The sequence below is a fragment of the Heterocephalus glaber genome, unplaced genomic scaffold (genome assembly GCF_053883595.1).
Source record: "Heterocephalus glaber isolate CG9 unplaced genomic scaffold, H.glaber_assembly_v1.0 deba00000071, whole genome shotgun sequence".
NCBI classification, from domain to species: domain Eukaryota; kingdom Metazoa; phylum Chordata; class Mammalia; order Rodentia; family Bathyergidae; genus Heterocephalus; species Heterocephalus glaber.
The window spans coordinates 433329-450286 of record NW_028258137.1 but is presented as its reverse complement, the minus strand read 5'-3'; the positions used below and the strand labels follow the sequence as shown (position 1 = coordinate 450286).

Below are 16958 nucleotides of genomic sequence, written 5' to 3'. Positions count from 1 at the left end.
AGGCAATGGGAAGGAAGACAGCTTCCTGGAAGCCAAAGACAAGACAAATAATATAGTACCTTCACTGAAAGCACCTGAAATCTAGAAACGTACTGCGCATCCCACACACAATCAATCTTCCCGTGCATGTGAGGATTAACAGCTGCCAAGTGTTACTCTGCCATGCCACTTCCCTGCAGACATGAGGCGTCAGCACAGTGAGTATGGCTGAAGGAATGGAAAGGTGCCTGTGCAGATGCTGCCAACACTCCAAGGGCTGCCGCCCGAGCTCTGCTCTTCCGGACCTAACTCGAGCTGGGGCACAGGCCAACACCGCTCTGAACAGCATCACCTCTGTACCACAGTGCGCTGTCTTCAACAATCTGAAGAAAAGCCGCACTCACTGGTATGCAGGGCCATTAGCTCCTTCTACTTGCATGGCCATTTGAGCACCAAAATAGCAGAAGCCAGTATCACTTTGATCTCCAAAGCACTACCAACATGGAACTTCCATGTCAATCACACCATTGGCTTCTGAGTGGGATTTTCTCTAGGTGGGTACATGAACAAGACCACCGCAAGCACAGACTTTTATTAAAAATCAACTTCCACAAAGAAACATATGATAGCTTCTATGATGCATCGCCCACCCTGGCATCACAGTCAACCCTGATGCCACTGTGCAAGCTCAGTGCAGCTGCCACGAAGATCACACAGTGAGTCTGAGAGAGCAAAGGGGAGGGAACAGCCATGCAGCTTTCTTCTTAACCTCTAAGTGCATGTCGGAGCCCTTTCTTCCCCAGACCTGTGCTCAAGCAGTGCTCCCCAGCCCCAACAGATGTCCTCCTCACGCAAGGAGAGTAAAGGAAAGCAGGTGGCACTGACAGAGCTTCTCCCTTCAAGCGACTTTCCATCAGCAGCTACTGCACTGCAGTCACTAACCAGAAAAGAGGCCACCAGAACGCAGTGCCCTCAAGATCACCTGCAGAACCCTCCTCCCACCCCAACGCCACATTCAGGGCTCCAGGTCCTCACTCCTCACCCACTGTGGGCCCCTAGGCAGGGCAGATGTGTCACAGATGTCAGGGTGCCATCATGGTCCTAACTGGTTATGCCGTCTTCCATTTCTTAATTATGAAAACACAGCCACAGAGTGTCCACACATTTCGTTCTAAACTGAGCACAGCTATGGCGATCTCCAGGACACATATGTGTTATGCCAGCAACTCCAACCACAACACAGACACTTCCCCTCGTCTGTGCAGGGAGGACACAGGCTTCACCCCACTGTTCTCCGAGCTACTAGGGCTGGTGCAATGGTCAGGGGCAAAGGTGCCACAGTGACCCTGACAAGGCAACGGCTCACAGCGGGGAAGCACCTTGTATCCACCACACACCGGCAGGACACAGCCAGGATAGCTTCAGGCAGACCAGTGCTTGGATCTGAGGGATGAAACACTCATCAGGACAGTACAGCTGGAGGCCAGAGCTCATTAGCATCTGCCTGGACCAAGGGAGGACACACTCCATTAGAGAAGAGAGCCCAACTGTCCTTCTGGAGCTGATGAGCGGTACCCCACAGCACAAGATGGGGCTGGTCTCCCAGGACATGGGTGCATCCTAGAAGCAGAGGAAAGGCCCTGTGGAACACGGGGAAGAGGCAGAGGTACTTGGAAGCAAATCATGACACCTACAGAACATGCAGCCTGAGAGAGGGGCTAGCCTGGGAAAATTAGCACATCCTGTGTCAAAATACAAAAAACAACATAACTCAGTGGTACAGCACCCCTAGGTTTAATCTCTAGTGCACCACACACACACACACACACACGCAGCAGCAGCAGCAGGAAGGGGGTGGGAAAGCTCTTGAGGAACTGAATACATTTCATATTAACAAATCTCACTCAAATGGCATCTAATATTCTATAAATTTCTTGTAGTTTAAGGAAGCCTAACCATAGAAAATCCCCCATAACCCTAAAATTACAAGAACTGATTATACTAAAGGACTAGCCAATAATTTATATTAGCATAGTCATGCATATTTCTTTACTAATGAAGCAAAATGAGTTTTGTTATCTATTTTTAAATCCTAACAAAAAACTTTCCATGTTAAAAAGGGAAGAGAATTAGCATTAGGCCCTACAAATTCCTTACAAATCTACATATCCAATCCAGCATCAAAGCAGTCTAACCCCAGTGGCCATAACCATGACTAATACCCAGGGACCGTGAGGGGTCACACTTAGGGACGTCATGCACATCCCTTCTCCATGAGCCTCCCAAGTTCAACATTTCAAGTCAAAGGTGATTACTTTTCTTTATTTTTGGCAGTCTCTTGCTGAGGATCAAACCTAGTGTCTTTTGCACTCTAGACAAGCACTCCCATCACTAATCTATACCATACCTGCAGCCCTACAGTTTTTTAAATATCCATTTAAAAATATAAAACATGAACCGGGCATGTCAGTGCACACTTGTAACCCCAGCATTCTGAGCGGCTAATGAAGGAGGATCACAAGTTTGAGCCAAGACTAGGCAACTCAGAGGGATCCTGTCTCAAAATTTTAAAGAGAGAAAAGTTAAAATGATTGGGGACACAGCTCAGTGCAAAGGCCCTGGGTTCAACCTCCAATACCACCAAAACAGGAAGGGAAGGGGAGGGGAGGGGAGGGGAGGGGAGGGGGGGAGGAGGGGGGAGGGGGGAGGGAGATCGATCCAAACTTCCTGTCACATAAATAACACTGCCTTTACTATGATATGCCACTTTCACAAAAATATAATGTTGCCAGGCATTGTACAATCCCAGCACTAAACTGAGGCAGAAAGAATATGAGTTCAAGGCCAGTCTGGACTTAATAACAAGACTGTATTTCAGAAAAAATAAAACAGCAAAGTTTTGGGAAACATAACTCAAAAACATCCCCATTTCATAAGAAGTGTAATTTAGTATTCTTATGCAGCTCAGGTCAGTGCTGGACAGCTTGCTCAGTCACCAACGATGCAGATGAACCCACGGTCAGCCAGCAGCGTGTGCCAGCAGGGGCCACCCTGACCAGGCCACTTGCCTGGAAAGGCCTGGAGCCTTGCAAGTCATCATGAGATGCTACCCGAGGAGAAATGCACCAGCAGACAGCCCAAGCTAGAGTTGTATAAAGGTTAAAAAAAACAGAACACTATTTTAAGGACATACAGTGGACCCTCAAGTTACAACCAGCCTGACATAGGAACAACTTGGGTTAATTAGGTTAATGGACCTAATTCTACCTCCTGTTAGCTATAGTGTGTACCCAGGTAACCATCCAGATCTCAGCTGTATTGACTTACAATCAACTTGAGTTACGACCAGCCCTCAGAAACCGATCAAGTTTATAAGTCAACGGTCCACTGTATTTATAGTCTTACTTCCATTAAAAGAAATCTTCTATGATGGGAGTGGCCACCACAGTTCCCAGGTGGAAATGGAGGTGAGGAGAGCTGAAGAAATGTGCCCTTCATACAGCAGCACAGGTTGCCCTGTCCCTGGCAACAGCCCAGGCAGGACGAGCCCAGCATCTGTCACAGGGCACCTCAGGGAGGCAGGCAGGCAGGAACACAGCAGTGCACACCAGCAGCTCCACTGCAGGAATTGTGGCCCTGCATCTCACCTAGACTATTCAAACTAACGTGAGTCACCAAAATGAAAATAATAAACAACAAGTGATAACTACAGAATGAAGGATTACTGGAGAACCTGCAGAGCTCTTCTGTTTTAACACTCTGGATTTTAATGCCAGGAAAAACCATGGACAGCAGCCCTTAGGAGGGTCCACTGTGGCTGCTCATGGGTCCTGACACCCCGTTACACACTGTTCCCCACTCCTGACCAGAAGGCCTCCCTGCTAAGCAGAAGAGATTTTTTTTCCTGAGTGAGAATATCACAGACAAAAGGGGTCAATCAATACTAAACATTTACATTTCACAGAAAAAACAAATAGAAATAATAAGCACCTTGTCCTGTCACTAGTGTGCTCTAAAGACCACCATTCTTGCAGCCTAACACCTTTCAAATTTACATGATCTCCCGCTCAGCCTCCAAAAAACACAGCAACTGCAGGGTGTTTCCAGGCTATTTGGGGCTGGTGAAAACTGAAAAGTTTCTTTTCCAGGTGAAGCTAAAGACCCATTTGATCTTTCAGCTTGTCAAAGTGAAACCAGTCACTACTTATCTATCCCAAAGAGCTCACAGCTGCCCCTCTGAACAATCCTGACTGAAAGCCAGCACAAAAGTCAAACACTAAGAAAAACCCCACCAAGTCCAAGAACTCAGCATGGAGAACTCAGCACGGTATTGTCCTGCTGCTCAGTCACGAGCCTAGGTCAGCACCTGTCTGAGGAGAGAAGGCAGCACAGCACTCACCGATTCCATGGCGGAAGTCAGCAGGGCTGAGCACTGTGTGTCAAGTCCAGCAGGGCCGTGTGTTCTGAAATGAGAGTAAAGCCGGGGTGTCAGCACCAATCTCAACTCAGCTCTCTCCATCTTGACCATCCACATCCACGGTGCAACTACAGAAAGCTGTAAGTTGCACCTGGGCTGGTCACATGCATCCACTCTCCACCTCCGTCCCAGAACACCAGGCCCACAGGCCAGGCTGGGGGAAGTCGTCCTCGGCTGTAGATGACCTGGGTTGGCCTGTCCTCCTAGAGATGGGGCCTCCCACTTCCCATCCATGATGCAAATGGAATCAGGCAGAAATCTCACAATGAGTATCAAAACTTTGTCAAAGTTATGCACATTGCATCCTCTACACTTTGTGGCCTCCCACACCTCCTTCTGCCACCTGCCCTCACCTCCCATACCACCTCCCACCTGAGCACTGGGCCCCATCCACTCAGGCTATGCTTGGGGTCTCTGCCTACTTGATGCCCCGTGGAGACCACCTCCTCCACATTGTCTATCTAGGACCCATTCACAAAGACATGACTCTAATTCAGGTCAAATATGCTTCACGTAATTGCAGCATCCTGCCATGAGTGTTTTCTTCACAACACAGTTATGGAGAAAAGGGAAGATCATGGAGAACACTTGCACACCTGCAACTCTTATAAATGGCGTGAAAAAAGGGTCTGAGGGTCGAGTGCACAGGCAAGCACACAGGGGTGCCAGGAGGAGGCTCAGTGGAGCCTAGTTGCTCACAGGGCAAATCCGGATGCCCGGGGGACTGCAGACAGGCCCTGCTCACCAGGCAGCCTCCTTCCTGGTGGATTCTCACATGAGGTTCCCTCTGCACTCCGAACAATTTATGAACTACAAGGCCATGAATCCCCATATCAACACTGCTCAATCTCAAACACCAAAACAGTGAGCCAAAATAGGGCCTCAAAGGAACGCATTCAGTAGAGCTGTCGCTCCCTTCCGCAGGAGGACTTGTTCCAGGATCTCTACAGATACGAAAACCTGCGGTGCTCAAGTCCTTTACAGAAAGTGGAGCAGTACAGTACGAGGCATTTGCAGAGAACTTATGTAGAGCCTGGGTAAAGTCAATTATTATTGGGATGGGGGGAAAAGCCCAGGAATATTAATGTTTTCACACAAGGAGCCTCTCTTTTCTCTCTACTGGAACCCCGAGTTTTAGGTTATTATTCATCAAGCTACATTTACCACTGTTTGATTTTGACCATTTTTGTTAATTAAAGGCAACAGCTACTAATCAGTTTCTGATCAGCAAGTCTTTTTTTTTTTGTACCAGGGATCAAACTCGGGACCTTGCGATTGTGAGGCAGGTGGCAGCACCACTGAGTCAATCCCCGATCCTTTTGTTTTGTTTTTTGAGACGAGGTCTCGCTATGTAGCCCAGACTGGCCTCAAACTTGTGGCAATCCTTCTGCCTCAGTCTCCTGAACGCTGTGGTTAGAGGCGCACGCCACCATGCCTGGCTTTTAAAATGACTGATTCTTTTTACCCACATGGTTCAACTTCAATCCACAATGAAGAAACCAGAGTTTCTTCCATTGGCGCACACACTATCCTTTCCGATCAACACATTTCTCCCCAGTTTTTAAAGTACTGGACATTGCCCAAGGCCCTGCCTACCCCCTTCACTGACCATCCAGTCTCCTAAATGCACAGGAACCCAAATTAGCAAAGACAGGCCTTAGCCCCAGGTCTGACAACACTGTCAGCCAGGGAGCTACTTTTTATCACAATCTTCTCCACCACCACCCCCGCCCCCGGTGCTCAGGACCTTGCACTTGCCAGGCAGGTGCAGCACCACTGAGCTACACAATCTTTTATAAAACTACAATTCTCGGGCTGGGGGTTTAGCTCAGTGGTTCCAGCGCCAGCCTCTCAAACACAAGGTCCAGAGTGCGATCCCCAGTACCAAAAACACCCCAAAACTTGTCACGAAGTACAGGAGTCCAGTACAGGGCAGGCACAACCCATGAAAACACTGCGTTCTGGGTGGCAGTCAAACCCAAACAGCCTCAGGCCTGAGTCAAGTCTTCTTGTCTCTTCCCAACTAACCAAAGAAAAGCAACAGTAAACTATATGGCTCTACAAGGCCATTACAGTGCTATGGCTCTCTCGGTAAATATTCTTTTTCGTACTGGAGATTGAACTCAGGAGCTTGCACTTGCCAGGCAGGTGAAGTGGCACTGAGTTACATTCCCCAGCCTTTTTTCAAAGTTTAAAAAACTTTTATTAGTACAGTATAATGATTGCATTCATGGTGGCTAGTTGGTACGTGTACAAAGCATCCTACTTTTTTTTTCTTCCCTCCCTTCTCTTCCTTCCTCCCTCCCTTCATCTCTCGGTCCCCTTCCTATCTGCAAAAGATTTACCTCCCTATTTCCTATTGCACATGTCCACACGGGTGGTAGGAGACTTGTATCAAGGTTCACCCAGCAGTGCAAGATGATGCCCACTCCCCAGGACAGACACCATCACTCAGCAGCAAAGCGCTCAGTGCCTGACCCAACAAGGTAGACCACTTGGGAATGCCATTTCTACGGTCAAAGGGGTCCCAATCACCTCCACAAGAATGTTCATGACAAGTATATGTATAGATGCCAAAAACCTGGATCAGCCCAAGTGTCCTTCAATGGGTGGAGGGTTAAACAAACTGGTATAACCACACCATGGAACACTGCTCAGCACCAGAAAAGACAGGACTAGAGATATAAACAGCGACTTGGGTGGCCCTCAGGGACTCAAGCCAATTCCAAAGGGTTAGAATTCTATGATTCCATTTATATGACATTCTTCAATAGCAAAATTTTAGAAATGCAGAACAAATTAGTGGTTTCCAAGGGTTAAAGAAAAGGTGGTGTGGAGGGAGGTGGGTATGCTAGAGAGCAGCAGATTGCCCTGTGGTGACAAATGGCACAGAAGCTAATCTTCTTCCTCATAGATCTGAATGTAAGGAAAACTGGGACAATCTGAAAGAAACCGATAAATTCCATCACTGCCAATATGTGAGTTGTGACATACTATAATTCTGCAAAATACAACCACTGGGAGGAACTAAACAAATTATATACACAAATTCCTTGAATTGTTTAACAAAACAGAACAAAAAAACAATGCTGGTGATTCCATATGGTTTTACCTACCTTTTGTTCTCTGAGACAGGGCCTCGATATGCAGTTCAGGCTGGCCTGGAACTAGCAGCAAATCCCCTGCCTCTGCCTCCCGAGTGCTGGGACTACAGGTGTGTGCCACCATGCCCAGCTGGTTTTATCTACCAACTCATCTGATTAATTCTCACAGTAACCACACAAGATAAGTATCAGGATTATCCCCACCTTGACAGATAAGAGAACAGGCCTTAAAAGTGTCCCACATTAACTGGAGTCAGTACTCAAACCAGGCTGGCTCCAGATCCCACACGCCCCTCACCATCTCTAGAAATGACTAGTGTCAAGTGTGCACATGCGTGGCACTCCTTAAAATAACCTCTGAGAATCCACATGAGGCCCTGCTTTAAGACCACAGCTCTAGTCTGGCCTTGGTTCCATGTGAAATTCACAGCCCAAATGGCCCAGGCAGGCTGGCTACAGACGGCAAATCAAATGGCTCCGGTGCCCACAGTGCTGCGGGGCTGGAGGTCCTTCGCCTGACCTTGGCCTCCTCCCAGGGACACAAGACTCCTTGTCTTTCTTGCTTGCTTCCTTGTATACAGTTATGTGTCTTGTTTTTAGTGGGGAGAGGGATGGGGTATACTTGTTACTGTTTCCTTTGATTTAGAATGAGAGAGACAGCTTACACGAATAAAGACAACTAAGCAACTAGAAATCAGGGAGAGTAGGAATGAAGACAGGAAGACCGGGGATTTAGTTCAGTGGCACTGCGCCTGCCTTGCAAACGCAAGGTCCTGAGTTCGATCCCTGGTACCAAAAAAAAAAAGGAATGAAGATGGGAGAGGAAAATAGCTCCTCTCATATGCCTTACTTTGTTTAGTTTCTTTCACTACAGGAAATATGAAGCAAGAAGCAAAAGTAGTATTCAGGAGGACTCTGGGAAGATGGCAGAGTGGTAAGCAGCAGAGAAAGTTTCTCTGAGATTTGGAGTCCTGACACTAGAATATAGCACTGTGAGGGGGAAAAGGAAAGGAGGGAAGCGGATCCCTGGACCCAGGAAGGGTTGAGGCTGAAGTCTACAAGGAGAGTGCAGAGAGAGACTTTAATGAAGAGGAAGGAGGTACCAAGAAGCCCTCTCTCCCAGAGCCAGCACTTTCCATGGGGGAACTGGGACCAAACTGCAGACGCACAGTGACTACTGATGACCTCAGAGGCTTCCACAGAGAAACTCACCAATGGAATACAGTAGTAGATGAACCAGACTGCAGAGGCTGGTGAGTTATCTGAATTCAGACCTCACGCAGGAGAGGGGGCTTGGCTGGCAGCCATCCTGGAGAGGAGCCAACTGAGCTCAGAATTCTAGAACAGCTGCAGGCAGTGCAGACTCCATCTAGTGACTTCTGGTGCCTCGGTTCAGGAGCTGACTTCAAGACACACAGACTGATGTAGGCTCAAAAGACCTGGTTCCAGCCTCATAGCCAGAAACCGGCCTGAACTCCAGAGGAACTAAAGGGGCAGGCTAGTTGGGACTGTCCAATACCCCACCATGAAGCTGCAGTTGGCTTGCTGAGATTAATCAATCTGGCTCTGGACTCTGTGTCCCCACATTGCCTAACAGTGACAGTAGAGACATACCCTAAATTGAACATTTGGGGATTTTTTTCTTTTTTTTTTTTTTTCTGTTTTTCCTCCGTTCTAGTTCTTGTTTTGTTTAGTTTTTTCTTGATTGTTTTAACCCAGTTTCTAGTATCTTGTTCTTCTCTTGATTTTATTTTTTCCTTTTCTCTTTCCCACCTATCTTCACCAGTTTCCTAAAGTTTGTCCTCCAGCCTTGCTTCTGATTGCTTCCTCTTCTTCTATTTCTGTTTTTTACTCCCTAACCCCTTTTAAATCTCCTCCCATGAGGGTAAAAAAGCCATATTAAGGGTTACAATTTGTGGTTTTCTAGGCTGTATTTGGTGCTATTGTTATTGTTGATTGTATTGCTTTAGCCAAGGTGACATAATTGTGCTAATCAGTTGTTCCTCCTGGAAAGAAAAAAAAAAACCTACAGGCCAGTGACAAAGAACTGGTAACAAAGCCAAGTAGGCAGAAACTTCTCATTCCCAATAAATAGAAGAGGTAGGATCCTGCAAACTACAAAAAAACTCAAAAGCAAACTACACCTGGAAGTAGTCATTTCCTAAGGGTTCTGAGTACTGTCAATAAAGCTACTCACCATAAGCAACTTACAAGCATCACCTCAGGAATCAAACTTAAAACATTAAAAAAAATTAAAAATGAGAAGACACTTAAACAAGATGCAACCTCCAAAGACTTTCAGCTCACCAAAGGCAAACCCCAGAGGCAAGGAAGTGGAATAATCCGAAAGCCACCCACCTGGACTCTCTGAAGTGGTAACAGCAGAAGTAACAAAGCAGATGAATGAGGCTCTAGAAAAAAATCAAAGCAGAAATAATTTCCCAGATAACTACAGAGATGGCAACCCGAATGAAAGATACAGATAAAACAACAACAACAACAACAACAACAACAACAACAACAACAACAACAAACAGAGGAGCACAGGAATGTGATGAAAGTGAACGGCCCGGCATAGGAAAGAAATGGAACCCATGAAACAGATTCAAACAGATACTGAGGAGATTAAAAACTCCATTGAAAGTATACACAGCAGAATGAGCCAATGTGAGGACAGAATATCAGATCTAGAAGACAGATTGCAGTTAGCAATCAGGAAAAGAGAGATTTCTTAAAAATAGCAAGGGACCATGAGAAATCAATCCAGCAGCTGCTAGATGATGCAAAGAAGAATAACATACGATTGATTGGAGTCTATGAAAAAGCAGGATAGCTCAAATGACATTAAAAAACCTGTTCTCAGAAGTAATGGCAAAAACTTCCCAAACAGAGAAAAAGAATTTGACATACAAATAAATGAGGGATATAGGATTCCAATTAGCCATGATCAAAAAAAGTGTTCCCCAAGGTATATAAGAGTCAAGATTCCAGAAATTCAACACAAGAACTGAATATTAAAAGCTGTTAGAGAAAAGAAACAAATCACCTACAAAGGAAGGCCCATCAGAATCACAGCAGACTTCTCAACACAAACTCTCAAGTCAGGGAGAACTTGGAGTATTTCAAGCTCCAAAGGAAAACAACCTCCAATCCAGACTGACGTACCCCCCAAACTATCCTTCAAAACTGATGGAGAAATAAGATACTTCCATGACAAAGAACACCTGAGGAAATTCATGATCGCCAACCCAGCACTCCAAAGTGCTCTGAATGATATTCTAGAAAGAGACATTAAGGACTACAACTCCATGTCCTCCAACAGAATGAATCCACCAGGCAAGGCAAGGAGTTAAACAGAAAAAGAAAGAAGGAAACTAACATGACAGAAATAAGACAATATATATATCAGTCACAACCATCAATGTTAGTGGTCTCAATCACCACAAAAGAAACGGACTGACAGAATGAATCAAGAAGGAAGATGCAGGGCCGGGGATTTAAGCTCAGTGGTGCCGCCCGCCTGCCTCCCAAGTGCAAGGTCCAGAGTTCGATCCCCAGTACCAAAAAGAAAAAAAATTAAGCAGCAAGATCCAACAATATGCTGCATACAAGAAACACATTTAATTGAAAAACAAATTCCCAGACTGAAAGTCAAGGGATGGAAAACAATATTCCGTGCGACAGGAAACCGGAAAAAAGCAAGGGTGACTATTCTATTTGCAGACAAAGTGGATTTGAAGCCAAGAGTGATTAAGAGAGATAAAGAAGGTCACTACATCCTGCTAAAGGGAACAATCCAAGAGGAAGAGAAAACAATCCTAAACATATATGCACCAAATATCAGCACAGCCAACTATACAAAACAAATATTAACGGACATGAAAAATCATAAAGCACTAATACAGTTATAATGGAGGACCTCAATACCCCACTGTAAGATATACAGATCAACTAGGCAAAAAAATCAACAATGAAATATTAGAATTGAACCAAACTTTTGAACAAATGGACTTAGTAGACATCTACAGAGTGTTCCACCCTACATCAGAATACACATTCTTCTCAGCTACACATGGGACGTTCTCCACATACTAGCTCATAGAACATGCTTAGTAAATGCAAATAATCCCATGCATATTATCAGACCATAGTGCAATGAAATTGGAAATCAACAGCAAAAGAAACCACAATTACTTCATAAACACATGGAAATTAAATAACACCCTCCTGAACAACCAATGGGTTAGAGATGAAATTGAAGAAATCAGGTGATTTCTACAATTAAACGATAATGACAGTACAACATACTGGAACTAATGGGATGCAATGAAAGCAGTCCTATGAGGGAAATTTATAGTGGTGAACTGCCATATCAGGAAAACAGAGCGGGCTCAACCTAATGTTGAACCTCAAGCTTCTAGAAAAAGAAAATCAAGTCAAACCCAAGGCTCATATGAGGGAGAAAATTATAAAAAACAGAGCAGAAGCTGGGGATTTAGCTCAGTGGTTCTGCCGCCTGCCTTGTAAGTGTAAAGCCCTGAGTTCGATCCCCGATACCAAAAAAGAAAAAAAAAACAAAAAACCAGAGCAGAGGGCTGGGGATTTAGCTCAGTGGTTCTGGTGCCTACTGCACAAGCGCAAGGTCCCAAGTTCAATCCCTGGTATCAAAAACAAAAAAACCATAGCAGAAATTAATGCAATGGAGACTAAGAAAACAATACCAAAAAAAAAAAAAAAAATCAATGAATTGAAGAGTTGGTTCTTTGAAAGATTAAAAAAAATAGGGCCGGGGATTTAGCTCAGCAGTTCCACCACCTGCCTCACAAGCAAAAGATCCTGAGTTTGATCCCTGGTACCCGCCCCCCCCCAAAAAAAGATTAAATAAACTTGACAAATACTTAACCAACCTTATAAAAAAAAAAGTAAAGACTCAAATCCATGCAATTAGGAATGAAAAGGGTGAAATCACAACAGGTCCTCCAGGGATCCACAAGATCATCAATACCTACTTCAAGAACCTGTATTCTAGTAAGATGGAAAATACAGAAGAAATGGACAGATTCCTAGATACATATGAATTACCAAAATTGAATCAAGATATAGAAATTCTAAATAAACCAATATCAGCCAATGAAATTGAATCTGTAATTTAAAAGCTACCAACAAAGAAAAGCCCTGGCCCTGGTGGATTCACTGCTGAATTCTACAAGAAATTTAGAAAAGACCTAATACCACTACTTCTCAAACTCTTTAATGAAACTGAAAGGGAAGTAACACTCCCAAATTCATTCCTGGAAGCAAGTATGACCCTGATTCCAAAACCAGAGAAGGATCCAACCAAAAAGGAGAATTACAGGCCAATCTCCCTAATGAACACAGATGCAAAAATCTTCAATAAGATACTGGACAGAATGCAGCAAATCACCAAGAAGGTTATACATGATCAAGTTGGATTCATTTCAGGGATGCAGGGATAGTTCAACATACACAAAGCAATAAATGTAATATACCATATTAACAGAGCCAAGGACAGAAACTGTATGAGTCTCTCAATAGATGCAGAAAAAGCATTTGACAAGGTCCAACACCCATTCAGAAAACCGGTATAGATGGTCTTTATCTCAATCTGATAAAAAACATCTACCACAAACCCAATAGCCAACATCATATTAAATGGACAAAAACTGAAAGCTTTCACTTTAAAATCAGGAACAAAACAAGGATGTCCACTGTCACCACTCTTGTTCAATATAGTTCTGGAAACATCAGCCACGGGAATTAGACCACAGAAAGAGATAAAAGGAATAAGGATAGGAAAGGAATAAGTTAAATTATCATTATTTGAAGATGACATGATACTGTACATAGAAGACCCAAAAAACTCCACCAAATGACTTTTAGAGGGCCAGGGATTTAGCTCAGTGGTGCCGCCACCTGCCTCGCAAGCGCAAGGTCCTGACTTTGATCCCCAATACAAAAAAAAAAAAGACTTTTAGATTTGATAACCAAATTCAGTAGCATAGCTGGATACAAAGTCAACACTCAAAAGTCAATAGCCTTCCTGTACATAAATAACAAATTCACTGAGTGAAATTAGAGAAACAACCCCTTCACAATAGCATCCAAAAAAATGCAACACCTAGGAATCAATCTAATGAAGGAAGTAAAAGATCTCTACACTGAAAACTACAGTACTCTGAAAAAGGAGACTGAAGAGGATATCAGAAAATGGAAAGATAGCCCTGTTCTTAGATAGGAAGAACCAATATAGTGAAAATGGCCATACTTCCAAAATTGTTATATAGATTCAATGTAATCCCAATAAAAATCCCAACAGAGTACCTCACAGAATTAGAAAAAGCAATCCTAAAATTCATTTGGAACCAGAAGAGACCTAGAATAGCAAAGGAAATTCTGGGCAACAAAGGCAAGGCAGGGGGTATCACAATCCCTGACTTTAAATTATACTACAAAGCTATGGTGATAAAAACAGCATGGTACTGGCAAAAGAACTGACCTGAGCATCGATGGAACAGACTGGAGGATGCAGATACAACTCCAGACATACTCAACTACCTTATGTTTAACAAAGGAGCAAACCACCTTCACCGGAAGAAAGACAGACTCTTTAATAAATAGTGCTGGAAAAAGTGGCTTTCCACATGCCAGAGATCGAAACTAGAGCCATCTCTCTCACCATGTACTAACCTAAAATCAAAATGGATCAAAAGATCTAAATATTAAAATAGAAACATTAAATCTGCTGGAAGAGAGAATAGGTAGAAACTTGAGGACATAGGAGTAGGCAAAGGCTTCATGAATAAAACCTGAAAGGCATGACTTCGTGAATAAAACTCGGACTGCACGGGAAATGCTACAAAGAATCAATAACTGGGACCTCATCTTATTAAAAAGCTTTTGCACAGCAAGAGAAACCACCAACAGAGTGAAGAGACAACCCACAGGGTGGGAAAAAATTTTTTACCAGCTATTCAGATAAAGGACTATTATCTAGAATAAAGAACTCAAAATATAGACAGCCCCCAAATTTAAAGACTCAATCCAAAAATAGGCACCTGAAATAAAAAGATAGTTCTCTAATAAAGAATTAGAAATAGCGAAAAAAAATTTCAACATCACTGGTCATTCAAGAGATGCAAATTAAAACAATGCTGAGATTCCATCTCACTCCAGAAAGAATGGCTACTATCAAGAATCAAGCAATAACAAATGCTGGAGGGGCTGTGGGGAGAGAGGAACCCTTCTCCACTGCTGGTGGGAGTGCAGACTGGTGCAACCACTGTGGAAATTTCTCAAGAAACTAAAACTAAAGCTCCCATTTGACCCAGCTATTCCTCTTCTTGGTATCTTCTGGAAAGAATTAAAAGCATCATACCACAGCGATATATGTACACCCATGTTTATAGCAGCACAGTTTGCAATAGCTAAAGCTTGGAAACCAAATGTGGAAACAAGGACTGAGATGTACAATGGATGTTGGGAAATGGGAAGAAAGTGTTCAAATGGGGAGGGGAATAAGGGAGGAGGGAGGGGGAAAGAAAGGAAAGGACAAGAGAAAAATGAAAATAGAAGGAAAAGGGCCAGGGATTTAGCTCAGTGGTTCCACTGCCTGCCTTGCAAGGACAAGGTCACGAGTTCAATACCCAGTACCAAAAAAAAAAGAAGGAAAAAATGGAAATAAAACTTTTGTATATAGGGAGCAGAGTGGGCTTGAGGGGGCAATAGGATAAAATAAAATAAAATTTATTAATTGAAAGACTGTATACTTAAAAGTAGTTTTTCAACACAATTCTCTCTAAACCCCTTATAAGAAAAAAAAAGTCCATGAGTTGGGCATGGTGGTACACATCCTGTAATCCCAGCACTCAGGAGGCTGAGGTAGGAGGCTCATCATGAGTTTCAGGCCAGTCTGGGCTACAAAGCCAGACGTGTCTCAGAAAACAAACAAAGGGGGCGGAGATTAGGAAAAGAAAAGTGCAAAGCAAAAGGTGCAGAATGAGAACGGACTAGGCATGATATTCATGCAGGCAGACATGGACACACATGGACGGACACACACACACGCGCGCGCCACGAGCCTGGCTGAACAACCACACACTGCTTCACAGGACAGCAGCCAACCAAGGGAAGCAGCCAGGCTCTTGTGCTTACCATGTCCAGAGAGGACAAAAGATGTTTTAAAAAGTGAACAGACACACAGCTATAAAAGAAAAACAAAAAGGAGCCCGGCATGGTGGCACACACCTGTATCCCAGCACTGGGCAGGGGCAGAGGGATCACCAAGAGTTGGAGGCCAACCTGGGATACATAGTGAGTTCAGGGCCAGTCTGAACTACAAAGTGAGACCCTGTCTCAAGAAACAAAAAAGCAAAAAGAGAAACATCAGACCAGAAACTGAGAAGCACTGAAAATGAACCCACCTCCACACCACACAGGGAGGAGCCAGCGTGCTGTGGGGTTGCACAGGGCGGCCAGTGCCAAGCTCTGGGCAGGAAGCCCACAGCCGCAAGTCACAGGCTCTGAAGCGACAAGCTGCTGGCCCCTCCAGGCCCTCCTCAAGGCCAGTTGGTGAGGATAGGATGTCAGGGAGCGCCCACCATCATGCCAGTACCACCCCCCACCTCAATCCTGACTGCAAACACTTTAGAAGGCCCAAATCAGGAAGACACTGCCAGCATGCCTCCAGCTCTTAGCAAACTTCAGAGGTCCAAAGCAGCATACCCGCTGGAGTTATAATACAGCTCTTCCCACCCACACACGTGCTGAGGGGCAGCACATGGAGCCTGATGCCTGGCGGAAGTGCTGGAGCCCTCACAAGCAGTCACTCCCTCTCTCTAGGGGTCCAGCCCATTCACTTGCTTGAACTTCCTCTTCTCCACCACCCAAGAGCAGCAAGAGGCCCTCACCAGATGCCAGGCCAGTAGAGATACTGTGCTCTTGGATTTCTGGAACTGTTAGCCAAAATACTGTAAACCTGTCTACTTTATAAATTACAGAGTCTCAGGTATTCTGCTATGGTAATAGAAAACAGTATTCAACAATACTCACAAAACTCCAAAGAAAACACATACAAACTGTCTTTGGAGTTCACTGTTGATCTCACCATTTTACGATCAGGGTCAAGGGCCCTGGAAATATCCAAGATGTCAGAATTCGGTGTTGTGGCCATTTTGCTTCCCCAGCATGAAGTTCCTACAGAACAATGCTTATTTATTCTCAACTTCACACAACACCCATCTGTTCTATCTCTACAAAATGAACTGCAAGACACTGGGTACCAGTCTGTCTTTTGTTAAGAAGAAAGCACAGAATCAGACACAGCTCTGTGAAAATACTCTTCTCGTGCTACAAGTCTCATTCACAGAATTCCTTGCAAG

At 44.4% G+C, this 16958-nt stretch overlaps 1 protein-coding gene across 11 annotated transcripts in view; it reads right to left on the bottom strand.

Annotated features, from left to right (window-relative positions):
* Ankrd11 (ankyrin repeat domain 11) overlaps positions 1-16958 on the bottom strand; it is a 197387-nt gene that overhangs the window by 109872 nt on the left and 70557 nt on the right. For 10 of the 11 annotated variants that reach the window (XM_087206607.1, XM_013071433.3, XM_004842647.4 and 7 more), the window contains one exon: positions 4379-4442. The gene's annotated coding sequence lies outside the window, so the exon portion shown is untranslated. Of the gene's footprint in view, positions 1-4378; positions 4443-7572; positions 7591-16958 lie in introns of those variants that run through there. The other variant, XM_087206739.1, reaches the window with a different exon arrangement.